A 13,128-nucleotide genomic window follows, 5' to 3' on the forward strand; every position below is an offset into this window, starting at 1 on the left:
TAAAAATTGCTGGACAACCAGGTTCAACACGTGAGCCATACAAGGCACGTGTGTGACATTGCCCCGGCGAAGGGCCGCACCCAGGTTTGCAGCATTGTCGCACACGGCCTTCCCTGGTTTCAGGTCCAGTGGAGACAACCATTCATGAAATTGGTTCTCCAGAGCTGACCACAACTCCTCAGCTGTGTGACTCACATTTCCCAGACATTTCAATGTAAAAACCGCCTGATGACGTTGAGCCCTACTGCCAGCATAGTAAGGAGGTGTGCAGGATCCCTTCTGCGCAGTTAGAAAGCTTGTGGCATGACCAGACAGGCTTTGGGTGCAGGTGGAAGACCGAGAGGAGGTTGAGGAGGCAGAAGCAGTGGTGGAAAAATGACATAAAGAGGATTGACGCACAACTCGTGGGGACGGCAAGACTTGGACAGCAGCCCCTTGTCCTGCTGTCACCATAGTTACCCAGTGCCCAGTCAGCGACATGTAACGCCCCTGTCCATGCCTACTCGTCCAAGTGTCTGTGGTGAAATGCACCCTGTCACACACAGAGTTTCTCAAAGAAGCGGTGATGTTGTGTGCGACATGCTGGTGGAGCGCAGGCACACCTTTCTTTGAGAAGTAGTGCCGACTGGGCATCTGGTACTGGGGCACTGCGACGGACATAAGGTCTCGAAAATCCTCTGTGTCCACCAGGCGGAAAGGCAGCATTTCTGTAGCCAAGAGCTTGCAGATGGTGAAATTCAACCTCTTAGCTTTCTCATGGCTAGGAGGAAATGGTCTTTTACTTGTCCACATCTGAGGGACCGAGGGCTGGCTATTGTGCTTAGACGGGGTTGATAAGGGTGTCCCCGGCAAACTGCCGGTCTGTGAGGAAGATGCAGGCGGACATGTTAGGTTGCCTTGATCCAAAGGTGGTGCTATCGATGTCGGACAGCGCTCAAGACCAGCTGGTGTTACCACCTCCAAAGAAAATGATGACCTGCCAATCACGCTGGCTGTTGCGGGTAAAGAGGTGGCAGGTCTGCGCCCCAAAACAGGTGTGACTGCTGTCCCCCCAGTCACAGAGGATGAAGAGGCCGCGGATGCACAAGATATGGCAGACGGTGGTTGGCCCGGCCGGCTAGACCGCATTGTAGCACACTGAGCTTCCCACTGCAACTTATGCTTCATGTCCATGTGCCGGTTCATGCATGAAGTACTCAAACTATGTATTTTTTGGCCTCTACTTAGCTTTTGCTGACAAATGTTACAGATAACACGAGTTGGGTCATCTTTATCGATCTGAAAAAATGCCCAGGCTATGCAAGGCTTAGCACCCATGCGACCTGAAGAGCCACCACGACTTGTGGTGAGAGGCAGAGTTGTGTTTGAGGATGCAGTTGTTGACGTGCTTCCAGTACTACGTCTCTGTCCAGGAAGGCGCAACCTGACCTCGTCGTCACTAGCATCTTCCTCCACCTCCTCTGCTGACCTCATCTCTTGGCTGACTGTGGGTTGACAGTAAGTGGGATCTCCGACCTCATCATCATCACCCTGTGCGTTATCACACCCGTCGTCCTCAGAGCCAACCTGTTCCTGCCCTGACAAAAAACTAAAGTTGTCGCTCCAATCAGGTATTTGAGTCTTATCATCGTCTTCCTCATTGTCTCCACCAACAGGAGTTACAGTTTGGGAATGAGGGTCTACATTATGGTCAGAACCTTCTGCGTCTGGTCCTGGATCCGACTCATAAAGATTCTGGGCATCAGTGCAGATCATTTCCTCGTCTGGATTCACAGAAGCGCTGGAGTCGACCTCTGATTCCCAGGCTATAGTATGAGTAAACAGCTCTGCAGACTCAACTATCTGTTCTACCTCATACTCAGACGGGCAGCTGGAGATTTGGGAGCTGTGAGGAAGCAAGTGCGATTTGGGTGACACCTTTGAGGACTGGAGTATTTGTGATGTTGAAGTTGATGTGGAGGAGAGCCCACTTAAAGGAGCACTTGATATCCGTTGAAGCACCTGCTGTTTTTGTGCCTCATCTGGAATTTGTAGCGATTGGCGTGGCCGTAAGAAAGGGATCTTATCACATTGTCCGCTAAAAGAAGTAGACATTTTAGTTTGGCTGGAAGATGGTCTTTCTTCTGCACCTACCCCACGGACACAACCTTTTTTCCCCTTCCCAACACGCCTATTCCCCTTTCCACCAGCAGCAGGCCTTTTTCCACTCATTTTGGTGGTTAACTAATTCACAACTCTGGAGTTGTTTGCACAAAAAAACAATGGATGGTAACCGAGCAGAGCTGAGTGGCCAAACTGTGGTATTAGGCCAAAACTATTGGCTGGGTTAGATGCAGAAAAAAATTATTTTTAATTTGCAACCTGATGGAGGTCAGTATAGATGGACTAATAGACCAAGTCCCACACACCGCTAGAAGCCCAAATATTTTTTCAGAGCTAGATGCAGAAAAAAATTATTTTTAATTTGCAACCTGATGGAGGTCAGTATAGATGGACTAATAGACCAAGTCCCACACACCGCTAGAAGCCCAAATATTTTTTCAGAGCTAGATGCAGAAAAAAATTATATTCAATTTGCAACCTGCTGGAGGTCAGTATAGAAGGACTAATAGAACAAGTCCCACACACTGCTAGAAGCCCAAATATTTTTTCAGAGCTAAATGAAGAAAAAAATTATTTTTAATTTGCAACCTGATGGAGGTCAGTATAGATGGACTAATAGACCAAGTCCCACACACCGCTAGAAGCCCAAATATTTTTTCAGAGCTAGATGCAGAAAATTTTTTTATTCAATTTGCAACCTGATGGAGGTCAGTATAGATGGACTAATAGACCAAGTCCCACACACTGCTAGAAGCCCAAATATTTTTTCAGAGCTAGATGCAGAAAAAAATTATTTTTAATTTGCAACCTGATGGAGGTCAGTATAGATGGACTAATAGACCAAGTCCCACACACTGCTAGAAGCCCAAATATTTTTTCAGAGCTAGATGCAGAAAAAAATTATTTTTAATTTGCAACCTGATGGAGGTCAGTATAGATGGACTAATAGAACAAGTCCCACACGCTGCTAGAAGCCCAAATATTTTTTCAGAGATAAATGAAGAAAAAAATTATTTTTAATTTGCAACCTGATGGAGGTCAGTATAGATGGACTAATAGACCAAGTCCCACACACTGCTAGAAGCCCAAATATTTTTTCAGAGCTAGATGCAGAAAAAAATTATTTTTAATTTGCAACCTGATGGAGGTCAGTATAGATGGACTAATAGAACAAGTCCCACACGCTGCTATAAGCCCAAATATTTTTTCAGAGATAAATGAAGAAAAAAATTATTTTTAATTTGCAACCTGATGGAGGTCAGTATAGATGGACTAATAGACCAAGTCCCACACACTGCTAGAAGCCCAAATATTTTTTCAGAGCTAGATGCAGAAAAAAATTATTTTTAATTTGCAACCTGATGGAGGTCAGTATAGATGGACTAATAGACCAAGTCCCACACACCGCTAGAAGCCCAACTATTTTTTCAGAGCTAGATGCAGAAAAAAATTATATTCAATTTGCAACCTGCTGGAGGTCAGTATAGAAGGACTAATAGAACAAGTCCCACACACTGCTAGAAGCCCAAATATTTTTTCAGAGCTAAATGAAGAAAAAAATTATTTTTAATTTGCAACCTGATGGAGGTCAGTATAGATGGACTAATAGACCAAGTCCCACACACTGCTAGAAGCCCAAATATTTTTTCAGAGCTAGATGCAGAAAAAAATTATTTTTAATTTGCAACCTGATGGAGGTCAGTATAGATGGACTAATAGACCAAGTCCCACACACCGCTAGAAGCCCAAATATTTTTTCAGAGCTAGATGCAGAAAAAAATTATTTTTAATTTGCAACCTGATGGAGGTCAGTATAGATGGACTAATAGACCAAGTCCCACACACTGCTAGAAGCCCAAATATTTTTTCAGAGCTAGATGCAGAAAAAAATTATTTTTAATTTGCAACCTGATGGAGGTCAGTATAGATGGACTAATAGACCAAGTCCCACACACCGCTAGAAGCCCAAATATTTTTTCAGAGCTAGATGCAGAAAAAAATTATTTTTAATTTGTTACCTGATGGAGGTCAGTATAGATGGACTAATAGACCAAGTCCCACACACTGCTAGAAGCCCAAATATTTTTTCAGAGCTAGATGCAGAAAAAAATTATTTTTAATTTGCAACCTGATGGAGGTCAGTATAGATGGACTAATAGACCAAGTCCCACACACTGCTAGAAGCCCAAATATTTTTTCAGAGCTAGATGCAGAAAAAAATTATTTTTAATTTGCAACCTGATGGAGGTCAGTATAGATGGACTAATAGACCAAGTCCCACACACCGCTAGAAGCCCAAATATTTTTTCAGAGCTAGATGCAGAAAAAAAATATTTTTAATTTGCAACCTGATGTAGGTCAGTATAGATGGACTAATAGACCAAGTCCCACACACTGCTAGAAGCCCAAATATTTTTTCAGAGCTAGATGCAGAAAAAAATTATTTTTAATTTGCAACCTGATGGAGGTCAGTATAGATGGACTAATAGACCAAGTCCCACACACCGCTAGAAGCCCAAATATTTTTTCAGAGCTAGATGCAGAAAAAAATTATTTTTAATTTGCAACCTGATGGAGGTCAGTATAGATGGACTAATAGACCAAGTCCCACACACCGCTAGAAGCCCAAATATTTTTTCAGAGCTAGATGCAGAAAAAAATTATATTCAGTTTGCAACCTGATGGAGGTCAGTATAGATGGACTAATAGAATGATGCTATGCCCAAAAGATTTTACTTCACTAGGTGCAGTAAAAAAATTGGTATTCTATACACAGGTGTTATATCTTGCAACACAGATAGGCTACTCCACTGACTAACACACTCTGCAATAGGCCAAAAAGGATTAGCTTTGCTAGATTCAGCCAAATGCTGTGAAAAAAACTTGCACAGCACTGGCACAGACCTGCCTGGCAAAAACTGATAGGAACTCATGTAACCTAGTCCTGAAAAGGACTCCAATTACAATTAGTCTTTACTCCCACAACCTATCTATTTAAGAGCACAGACCTCCCTGATAAAAGTCGTAGGAAATGCTGTAACCTAGTCCTTAAAAGGACTGCAATCACAACTATTCCCTACTCCCAAGCTATCTGTAGATTTCAGAGAAAATTGGCTTGAAATTAACAAGGTATAGCACACACAGCAACAGCGGTGCCGTCTAACACGCAGCTGCAGCAGTGAGAAAATGGTGGCGACGGGGAAAATGGCTTGGTCTTATAGGGCAAGGACATGTGACATACACTGCCAATCACACATGCCCTTGCTTGTGTGAAAAAAAGCACTTCGCTCCGTGTGTGCGCTGCTGATAGGCTGACAGATTGCACCTCCCCACTGCAAATGCGGGAAAGAGAAAAAAAAATGGAGATCTTCATTGTTCCTGCAGAGATCCATCCCCTGCCCCTCCCCCCGCCCCGCTGTACACTCAAACTGCGTATTAACATTAATTTTCATCATTACTGAGAAAAAATCCAGTTATGATTTTGGTGCACGAACAGTTATCGAACATAACCTCGAACAGCCGAATTTTTCTCAAATTGTTCGTGTTCGCCGACCGGCTCGAACACCGCCCAAAACAGCTCGAATTTGAGATTGGCGAACAGTTCGAGTAGAACAACGCTCATCTCTACTCCTGAGGACGGTCTGCTGGCCGGCGAGACCATCGTGACAGTTGGCTGCCATTACGCCCCGGCTCAGTGAAGGCTGACCCAGACAGAAAACTGGCGTCACGAACAGGATCGCAGTCTGTTGTGCCATCTACCTGGAGACCTGTCTCAGAATTGTGACAGAGGTTAGTGAGAGACCACAACAACAGGGCAGTGAGTAGTAACCCCTGGTTAGCTGTCAAAGGAGGTGATAGCTATGTCGCATGCTAATAACGTATCTGCAGTGGAGGAAAGAGTGGATTACCGAGCTGGAACTGTTAGTCCATGGCAGTGATAACATCACTTCCATCTTGCCGCTCACCATGCCATATATCCCTGGTGCCCCCTGGCTACCACAGTATAGCGGTGGGCCCCACGCCCTGCAAGAATTTAAGGACGAGCTGCAGAATTTTTTTCAGCTATACCCTATGTCAGAGACATAAAAAGTTCTAGGAAATGATAATATATGGCACTCTTGCAGTAACTGATTCAGGTGCACAAGGAGGGTATCCAACCCATATATCATATAGAGCAGAAAAACTTGGCAATCTTTGAAAATAAGTTCCTTTCATTTGCATTCATATAGCGTTAAACGTTTTTGGTCCTGATACAGACCTTCATCAGAACTGAATGCTTTAGGTAGGGAACTCCCGGAAAAAAACGCGCTTGTGTGCTTCGACTGACGTCGCTTAAGGAGAGCGCTCACATTAAGCGACGTCAGTCGCACACACGAGCGCGTTTTTTTCCGGGAGTTCCCTACCTAAAGCATTCAGTTCTGATGAAGGTCTGTATCAGAACCGAAAATGAATTTTTTCAGCAGCAAATAAAGACCTCAGGAGTCTATAAGGGTCTACCTTTCCTGTATATGTCAGTAAGACACCAAACTGTTATTTGAAATGTAGTTATTTTACTGTTCGCAACTTAATAAGGACCTTCCTGCTCCCTCTATATAGGGTACTAAGGAGTGAGCATGAACTGTACCCATGCATCCCTGTACCTATAGATTTGCCTCTTCAGAGGCCTGCCCCTGCTATACTCAGGAGTAGTGTTGAGCATTCCGATACTGAAATATCGGGTATCGGCCGATATTCGCGGTATCGGAATTCCGATACTTAATTCCGATACTTTTGCAATATCGTATACTGGAATCGGAAGTTCCCATAATGCAATGAGCCAGTTTCATTTTATTCAGCCAATGAGGATCCTAAGAAGTGTGGGCACATCCTGTTAGGCATGTAGGTATCTTAACTAATGGCATGGCTGTGATTGGCTGCTGAAATGATGTCATGATGCACTATAAAAGCCGCCGCCGCCATTTTCAGCTCACTCTGCTGTGAATTCAGTTAGGGATAGGACGCTGTTGTTCTGAGGGACAGTTTTAGCTACCTATTTGGTCTATTCTGCTTTACCCAAGCTACTTTATAAATCGCTGTGCCTTGCAGCGCTAGTGCACAGTTCTCTGTGCTGTTCACCGCTGTCTGCAAGGTCTGTGTGTGTGAGTGCAGCTCACCCTGTAGTGTGTGCTTCAGCCACGTCTGGTTGTAGTGCACTCAGTGTGTGTCACTGCCTCATACATTGTCCTTTTTTGCCAATTCATAATTTTTCCTGATATCTCCTATTAGTGTGGTGGTTCCATCCGTATTCAGCTAAATTGGTTCCAAACACACTATATAGGAGTAGATAGAGAATTTTTTTTGGTCTTGCAGCGCTAGTGCACAGTGCTCTGCATCTGCACTGTTCACAGCTGTCTGCAAGGTCTGTGTGTGTGAGTGCAGCTCACCCTGTAGTGTGTGCTTCAGCCACGTCTGGTTGTAGTGCACTCAGTGTGTGTCACTGCCTCATACATTGTCCTTTTTTGCCAATTCATAATTTTTCCTGATATCTCCTATTAGTGTGGTGGTTCCATCCGTATTCAGCTAAATTGGTTCCAAACACACTATATAGGAGTAGATAGAGAATTTTTTTTGGTCTTGCAGCGCTAGTGCACAGTGCTCTGCATCTGCACTGTTCACCGCTGTCTGCAAGGTCTGTGTGTGTGAGTGCAGCTTACCCTGTAGTGTGTGCTTCAGCCACGTCTGGTTGTAGTGCATTCAGTGTGCGTCACTGCCTCATACATTGTCCTTTTTTGCCAATTCATAATTTTTCCTGATTTCTCCTATTAGTGTGGTGGTTCCATCCGTATTCAGCTAAATTGGTTCCAAACACACTATATAGGAGTAGTTAGATTAGCCTTTCTGCAGCATTGTGCCCTGCAGCCCCAGCCAGATTAGTATTAGCCTATTTTTTGTAGCCTCATCTATTGCATTGTAGGTTACCTTCCTACATTGTAATAGCTACAAAAAGTTTGTAATACTATCGGTATTACATCTTTGGGCACATCCAGTGTCTTTTTGTGACAAAAGAAAACCTAAATAAAGTTCACCAAACACTCCACTTTACAGTTGTGTAGGCCACATTAGCTCATATTAAAGTCTAGTCCACACTTTGTAAAATTAGTGTTTCTTATACCTGTTAGCAGCTGTTCAGGAATAAGCAAACTAAGCCCTTAGTACTTTTCTGCCTATCTTTATCAGTCTACCAAGATGAAGAAGGCAGGGAGTAAGGCATGTGGTCGTGGGCGTTGGCGTGGAGTTTCTGAAGGGAGAGGACGTGAGGATTCTGTGCCTGCAGGGAGAGGATGTGGGGATTCTGTGCCTGCTGTGGGCACCAGTGACTCAGCATCCCCCAGTTTTACCAGGGAACAGTCCTTTATGCGCAGCTTTGTAGGAGCTAGCCATACCCCACTGCTGCTGGAGGACCAAATTTAAGCCGTTGTCGGATGGATGGCAGCTAACGCATCGACTTCAATTAGTTCCAGATCCTCTCAGGTCCTGAGCACTGAAGAGCACCCATCTGTCTCTTCACCACCTGCCAAATTGCCCAGGCAGTCAGAGAGCCCTGGACTGGAGCCATCTCTACTTCTGTTCTCTGAATCTATTGGCTTGGAAAGAGGGGGCCAGCCAAGCAGAATTCGAGAATTTGAAGAAGAGGTAGTATGCAGTGATGCGCAACCGTTTTGTCTCTCTGAATCTGAAGAGGCGGGTGGGCCAGTGCCTATGGTCAGCAGCACACCTCAGTACGCATCTGATGATGAGACTCAGGTGTCACTTTCTGGTGTGTACTGTGCTGTCGAGACTACCCAGGAGAAGCAGTTGTTTGAATAGGGTGGTGTAGATGATGAGGTCCTTGACCCATCATGGCGTGAGGGACAGGAAGGTGGTGGGAGCAGCTCTGAGGAAGAGATTCCCCGAACGGCCCAAAAAGGAGGGAGAGGGAGGGGGCAGACTTGGTTGCCTGTAGCCTCCACTTCGGCACCCATTAGGAGCATGGCTCTTCCAAAATCCAAAGCGGGCGCTCCCAAGACTTGCAGTGCCGTGTCCTTTTTTGACACAGTTGCAGATGACATTTGCTTTGTCAAATGCAAGCTGTGTAATCAGAAGGTGAAAAGAGGGAAAAGTGTCAGCAACTTCAATACCACAAATATGTGGAAACATGTGCGGACCAAGCACGTGGTGGAGTTACAAAAACACACTGAAGACCTAGGCCAACCTACAGCGCCACCTACCACCTATTCAGCTCGTGTTGTAGCCTCTTCCTCCAGCTCACACACAGCTGGTTCGGCTTCCTCACAGGATCGCCATGGAAGAATCTCTGGCACTGTTTTACAGAGAAACAGTGTAATTCCACCCACAGCACCACTTTCCCTGTCATCCTCACACTCCCAGGCCAGTCTACAGCCATCGTTAGCAAAGGCATGGGAGAAAAGGCGCCCATACTCGGCAAACCACCCCCGAGCACAGGCTCTGAATGCTGGCATTGCTAAACTACTGGCCCTTGAAATGCTATCATTCAGGCTGGTGGAGACTGACACCTTCCGTAACTTTATGGCATTGGCACTCCCACAATACAACATGCCCAGCCGCTTTTATTTCAGCAGGCAAGCCGTCCCTGCCCTGCAACAGCATGTGGAGGGAAAAAAAAACATGCGCTACAAAACGCCGTCAGAAGCAAGGTCCACCTGACCACCAATGCGTGGACCAGTAAGCATGGACAGGGACGATACCTTTCCCTCACTGCCCATTGGGTAAATGTTGTGGAGCCGGGTACAGATCTTGAGAGTGGCGCTGTACGTGTTCTGCCAACTCCAAGGATTGCAGGAATCCAGTCTGTACACATTGACTCCTCCTCATACTCCAGTTCCTCTGAATCAGCGCTGCAGGAGCCGTCACGGTCTACTTCCACATCGACCCGTGAACGGTTACCTGTTATGATGACCGATATGAGCACAGCCGTGGCCAAACGTCAACAGGCCGTATTAAAATTAATTTCTTTGGGGAATCGAAGCCACACAGCGCAGGAGCTCTGGAATGCCATCAAGCAGCAGAGCGACGTATGGTTTGTGCCAGCGAATCTCCAGCCAGGCATGGTAGTGTGTGACAATGGCCAAAATCTGGTGGCAGCTCTGGGCCTAGGCAACCTCACTCACATCCCATGTCTGGCACATGTGCTCAACTTGGTCGTGCAGAGTTTTTTGAGGGACTATACGGATCTTGATGCACTGCTTCACAAGGTCCGCATAGAGTGCGCTCACTTGCGGCGTTCCAGCAACGCAAGATCACGCATTGCAGCTCTGCAGCGCCGATTACATCTTCCGGAACATCGCATCATATGTGACCTACCCACCAGGTGGAATTCAACGTTACATATGTTGGAGAGGTTGTGTGAGCAGCAGGCAGCAGTAATGGAGTACCAGCTGCAGCAGGCGCAAACAAGTCGCAGTGCGCGCCGTTCACACTTCACCATCACTGAGTGAGCCTCTATGAAGGACATTTGCCACGTTTTGCGTGCCTTCGATTATTCCACGCGGATGGCGAGTGCAGATGATGCACTAGTCAGCATAACTATCCCCCTTATCTGCTGCTTTAAAAAACACTGCAAGCACTAAGGGACGAGGTTTTGGAAGAGGTGGAGGATGAGTAGTCACAAATGCCATCTGCTTCTCTACAGTTTGCGCAACGTGGTTCCTCACAAAGGCCTAGGCAGGGGACACTTTGTGAGGAGGATGAGGAGGAGTCAATGGATGAGGAAGACATCTGTCCAGAGGAGGGAGGTACACAATGCTCTAGTAGTCAGTATCTAGAGCGATGGTGGGGTGATGCAGAGCAGGCAGAGATCACACCTCAAGCAAGGGACAGCGTTTCTTGGCCAGTTGGCAGTCTGCAGCACATGGTTGATTTCATGCTGCAGTGCCTGAGAAACGACCGCCGCATCGCCGACATTCTCAACACGGCTGATTATTGGGTGTCCACCCTCCTAGATCTTCGCTACCGGGACAACTTACAAAGCCTCATAACACCATTGAACAGGGAGTGTAAAATTCGGGAGTACCAAGACGCAGTGGTGCATTCCATCATATTCTCCATTCCAACCGAGAGCAGTGCTGCTAGTGCTTTACAAAGCAGCTCAGTGCGTCGAGGCAGTGGAGGAAGCTCTTCACAAAGAGGGAGCAGAAGCAGCACCTCAGCACAAGGCAAGACCAGTATGGCCGAAATGTGGCAAAGTTTTGTGTCCCCGACGCCACAAATGTCTACACCATCACAGACGGCTCCAGTCAGCAGGAGGCAACGCTTCCGTCAGATGGTGACAGACTACATGTCTTGCCCTCTCAGTGTACTCCCAGACGGCTCTTCTCCCTTCAAGTTTTGGGTCTGTAAGCTGGATACATGGCCAGAGCTTAGTCAGTATGCATTGGAGGTGCTAGCTTGCCCTGCTGCTAGTGTATTATCGGAACGCGTCTTTAGTGCCGCAGGTGGTGTACTAGCAGACCGTCGCATGCGACTATCCTCCGATAACGTTGACCAGCTTATTTTTCTCAAAATGAACAAGGCCTGGATCTCTCATGAATTTGCCAGTCCTCTTCCAGAATAAATAATTGGTTGGCAACAGTATCCAGGTCTCCTGTTGTGTTCATGTTTCTACCACCTGAACTGTAATCCCTGAGCTCCAACACCGCCAGTTGGCGCTCGGAAGTGCTGTCTGCACAGTCAACACTTGCTGCCGTGTTATTGGGGTTCAGTAACGTCAGCTGTTCCCCTGCTGTGCGGACGGCAATTTCTACTGCTCTGTCCTCATTCACACTACTACAGATTTTAAAGTTGCTCCAATTACACCTCTGGCTCCTCTGTTTTCAGTATTATCCCTGAGCTCCAACACCGCCAGTTGGCGCTCGGAAGTGCTGTCTGCACAGTCAACACTTGCTGCCGTGTTATTGGGGTTCAGTAATGTCAGCTGTTCCCCTGCTGTGCGGACGGCAATTTCTCCTGCTCTGTCCTCATTCACACTACTACAGATTTTAAAGTGGCTCCAATTACACCTCTGGCTCCTCTGTTTTCAGTATTATCCCTGAGCTCCAACACCGCCAGTTGGCGCTCGGAAGTGCCGTTTGCACAGTCAACACTTGCTGCCCTGTTATTGGGGTTCAGTAACATCAGCTGTTCCCCTGCTGTGCGGACGGCAATTTCTCCTGCTCTGTCCTCATTCACACTACTACAGATTTTAAAGTTGCTCCAATTACACCTCTGGCTCCTCTGTTTTCAGTATTATCCCTGAGCTCCAACACCGCCAGTTGGCGCTCAGAAGTGCTGTCTGCACAGTCAACACTTGCTGCCGTGTTATTGGGGTTCAGTAACGTCAGCTGTTCCCCTGCTGTGCGGACGGCAATTTCTCCTGCTCTGTCCACATTCACACTACTACAGATTTTAAAGTTGCTCCAATTACACCTCTGGCTCCTCTGTTTTCAGTATTATCCCTGAGCTCCAACACCGCCAGTTGGCGCTCGGAAGTGCCGTTTGCACAGTCAACACTTGCTGCCATGTTATTGTGGTTCAGTAACGTCAGCTGTTCCCCTGCTGTGCGGACGGCAATTTCTCCTGCTCTGTCCTCATTCACACTACTACAGATTTTAAAGTTGCTCCAATTACACCTCTGGCTCCTCTGTTTTCAGTATTATCCCTGAGCTCCAACACCGCCAGTTGGTGCTCAGAAGTGCTGTCTGCACAGTCAACACTTGCTGCCATGTTATTGGGGTTCAGTAACGTCAGCTGTTCCCCTGCTGTGCGGACGGCAATTTCTCCTGCTCTGTCCTCATTCACACTACTACAGATTTTAAAGTGGCTCCAATTACACCTCTGGCTCCACTGTTTTCAGTATTATCGCTAAGCTCCAACACCGCCAGTTGGCGCTCGGAAGTGCTGTCTGCACAGTCAACACTTGCTGCCGTGTTATTGGGGTTGAGTAACGTCAGCTGTTCCCCTGCTGTGCAGACGGTAATTTCTCCTGCTCTG

This window comes from Phyllobates terribilis, unplaced genomic scaffold (genome assembly GCF_046119375.1).
Source record: "Phyllobates terribilis strain yellow unplaced genomic scaffold, ASM4611937v1 Scaffold_4__5_contigs__length_816908805, whole genome shotgun sequence".
Classification (NCBI taxonomy): Eukaryota; Metazoa; Chordata; class Amphibia; order Anura; family Dendrobatidae; genus Phyllobates; species Phyllobates terribilis.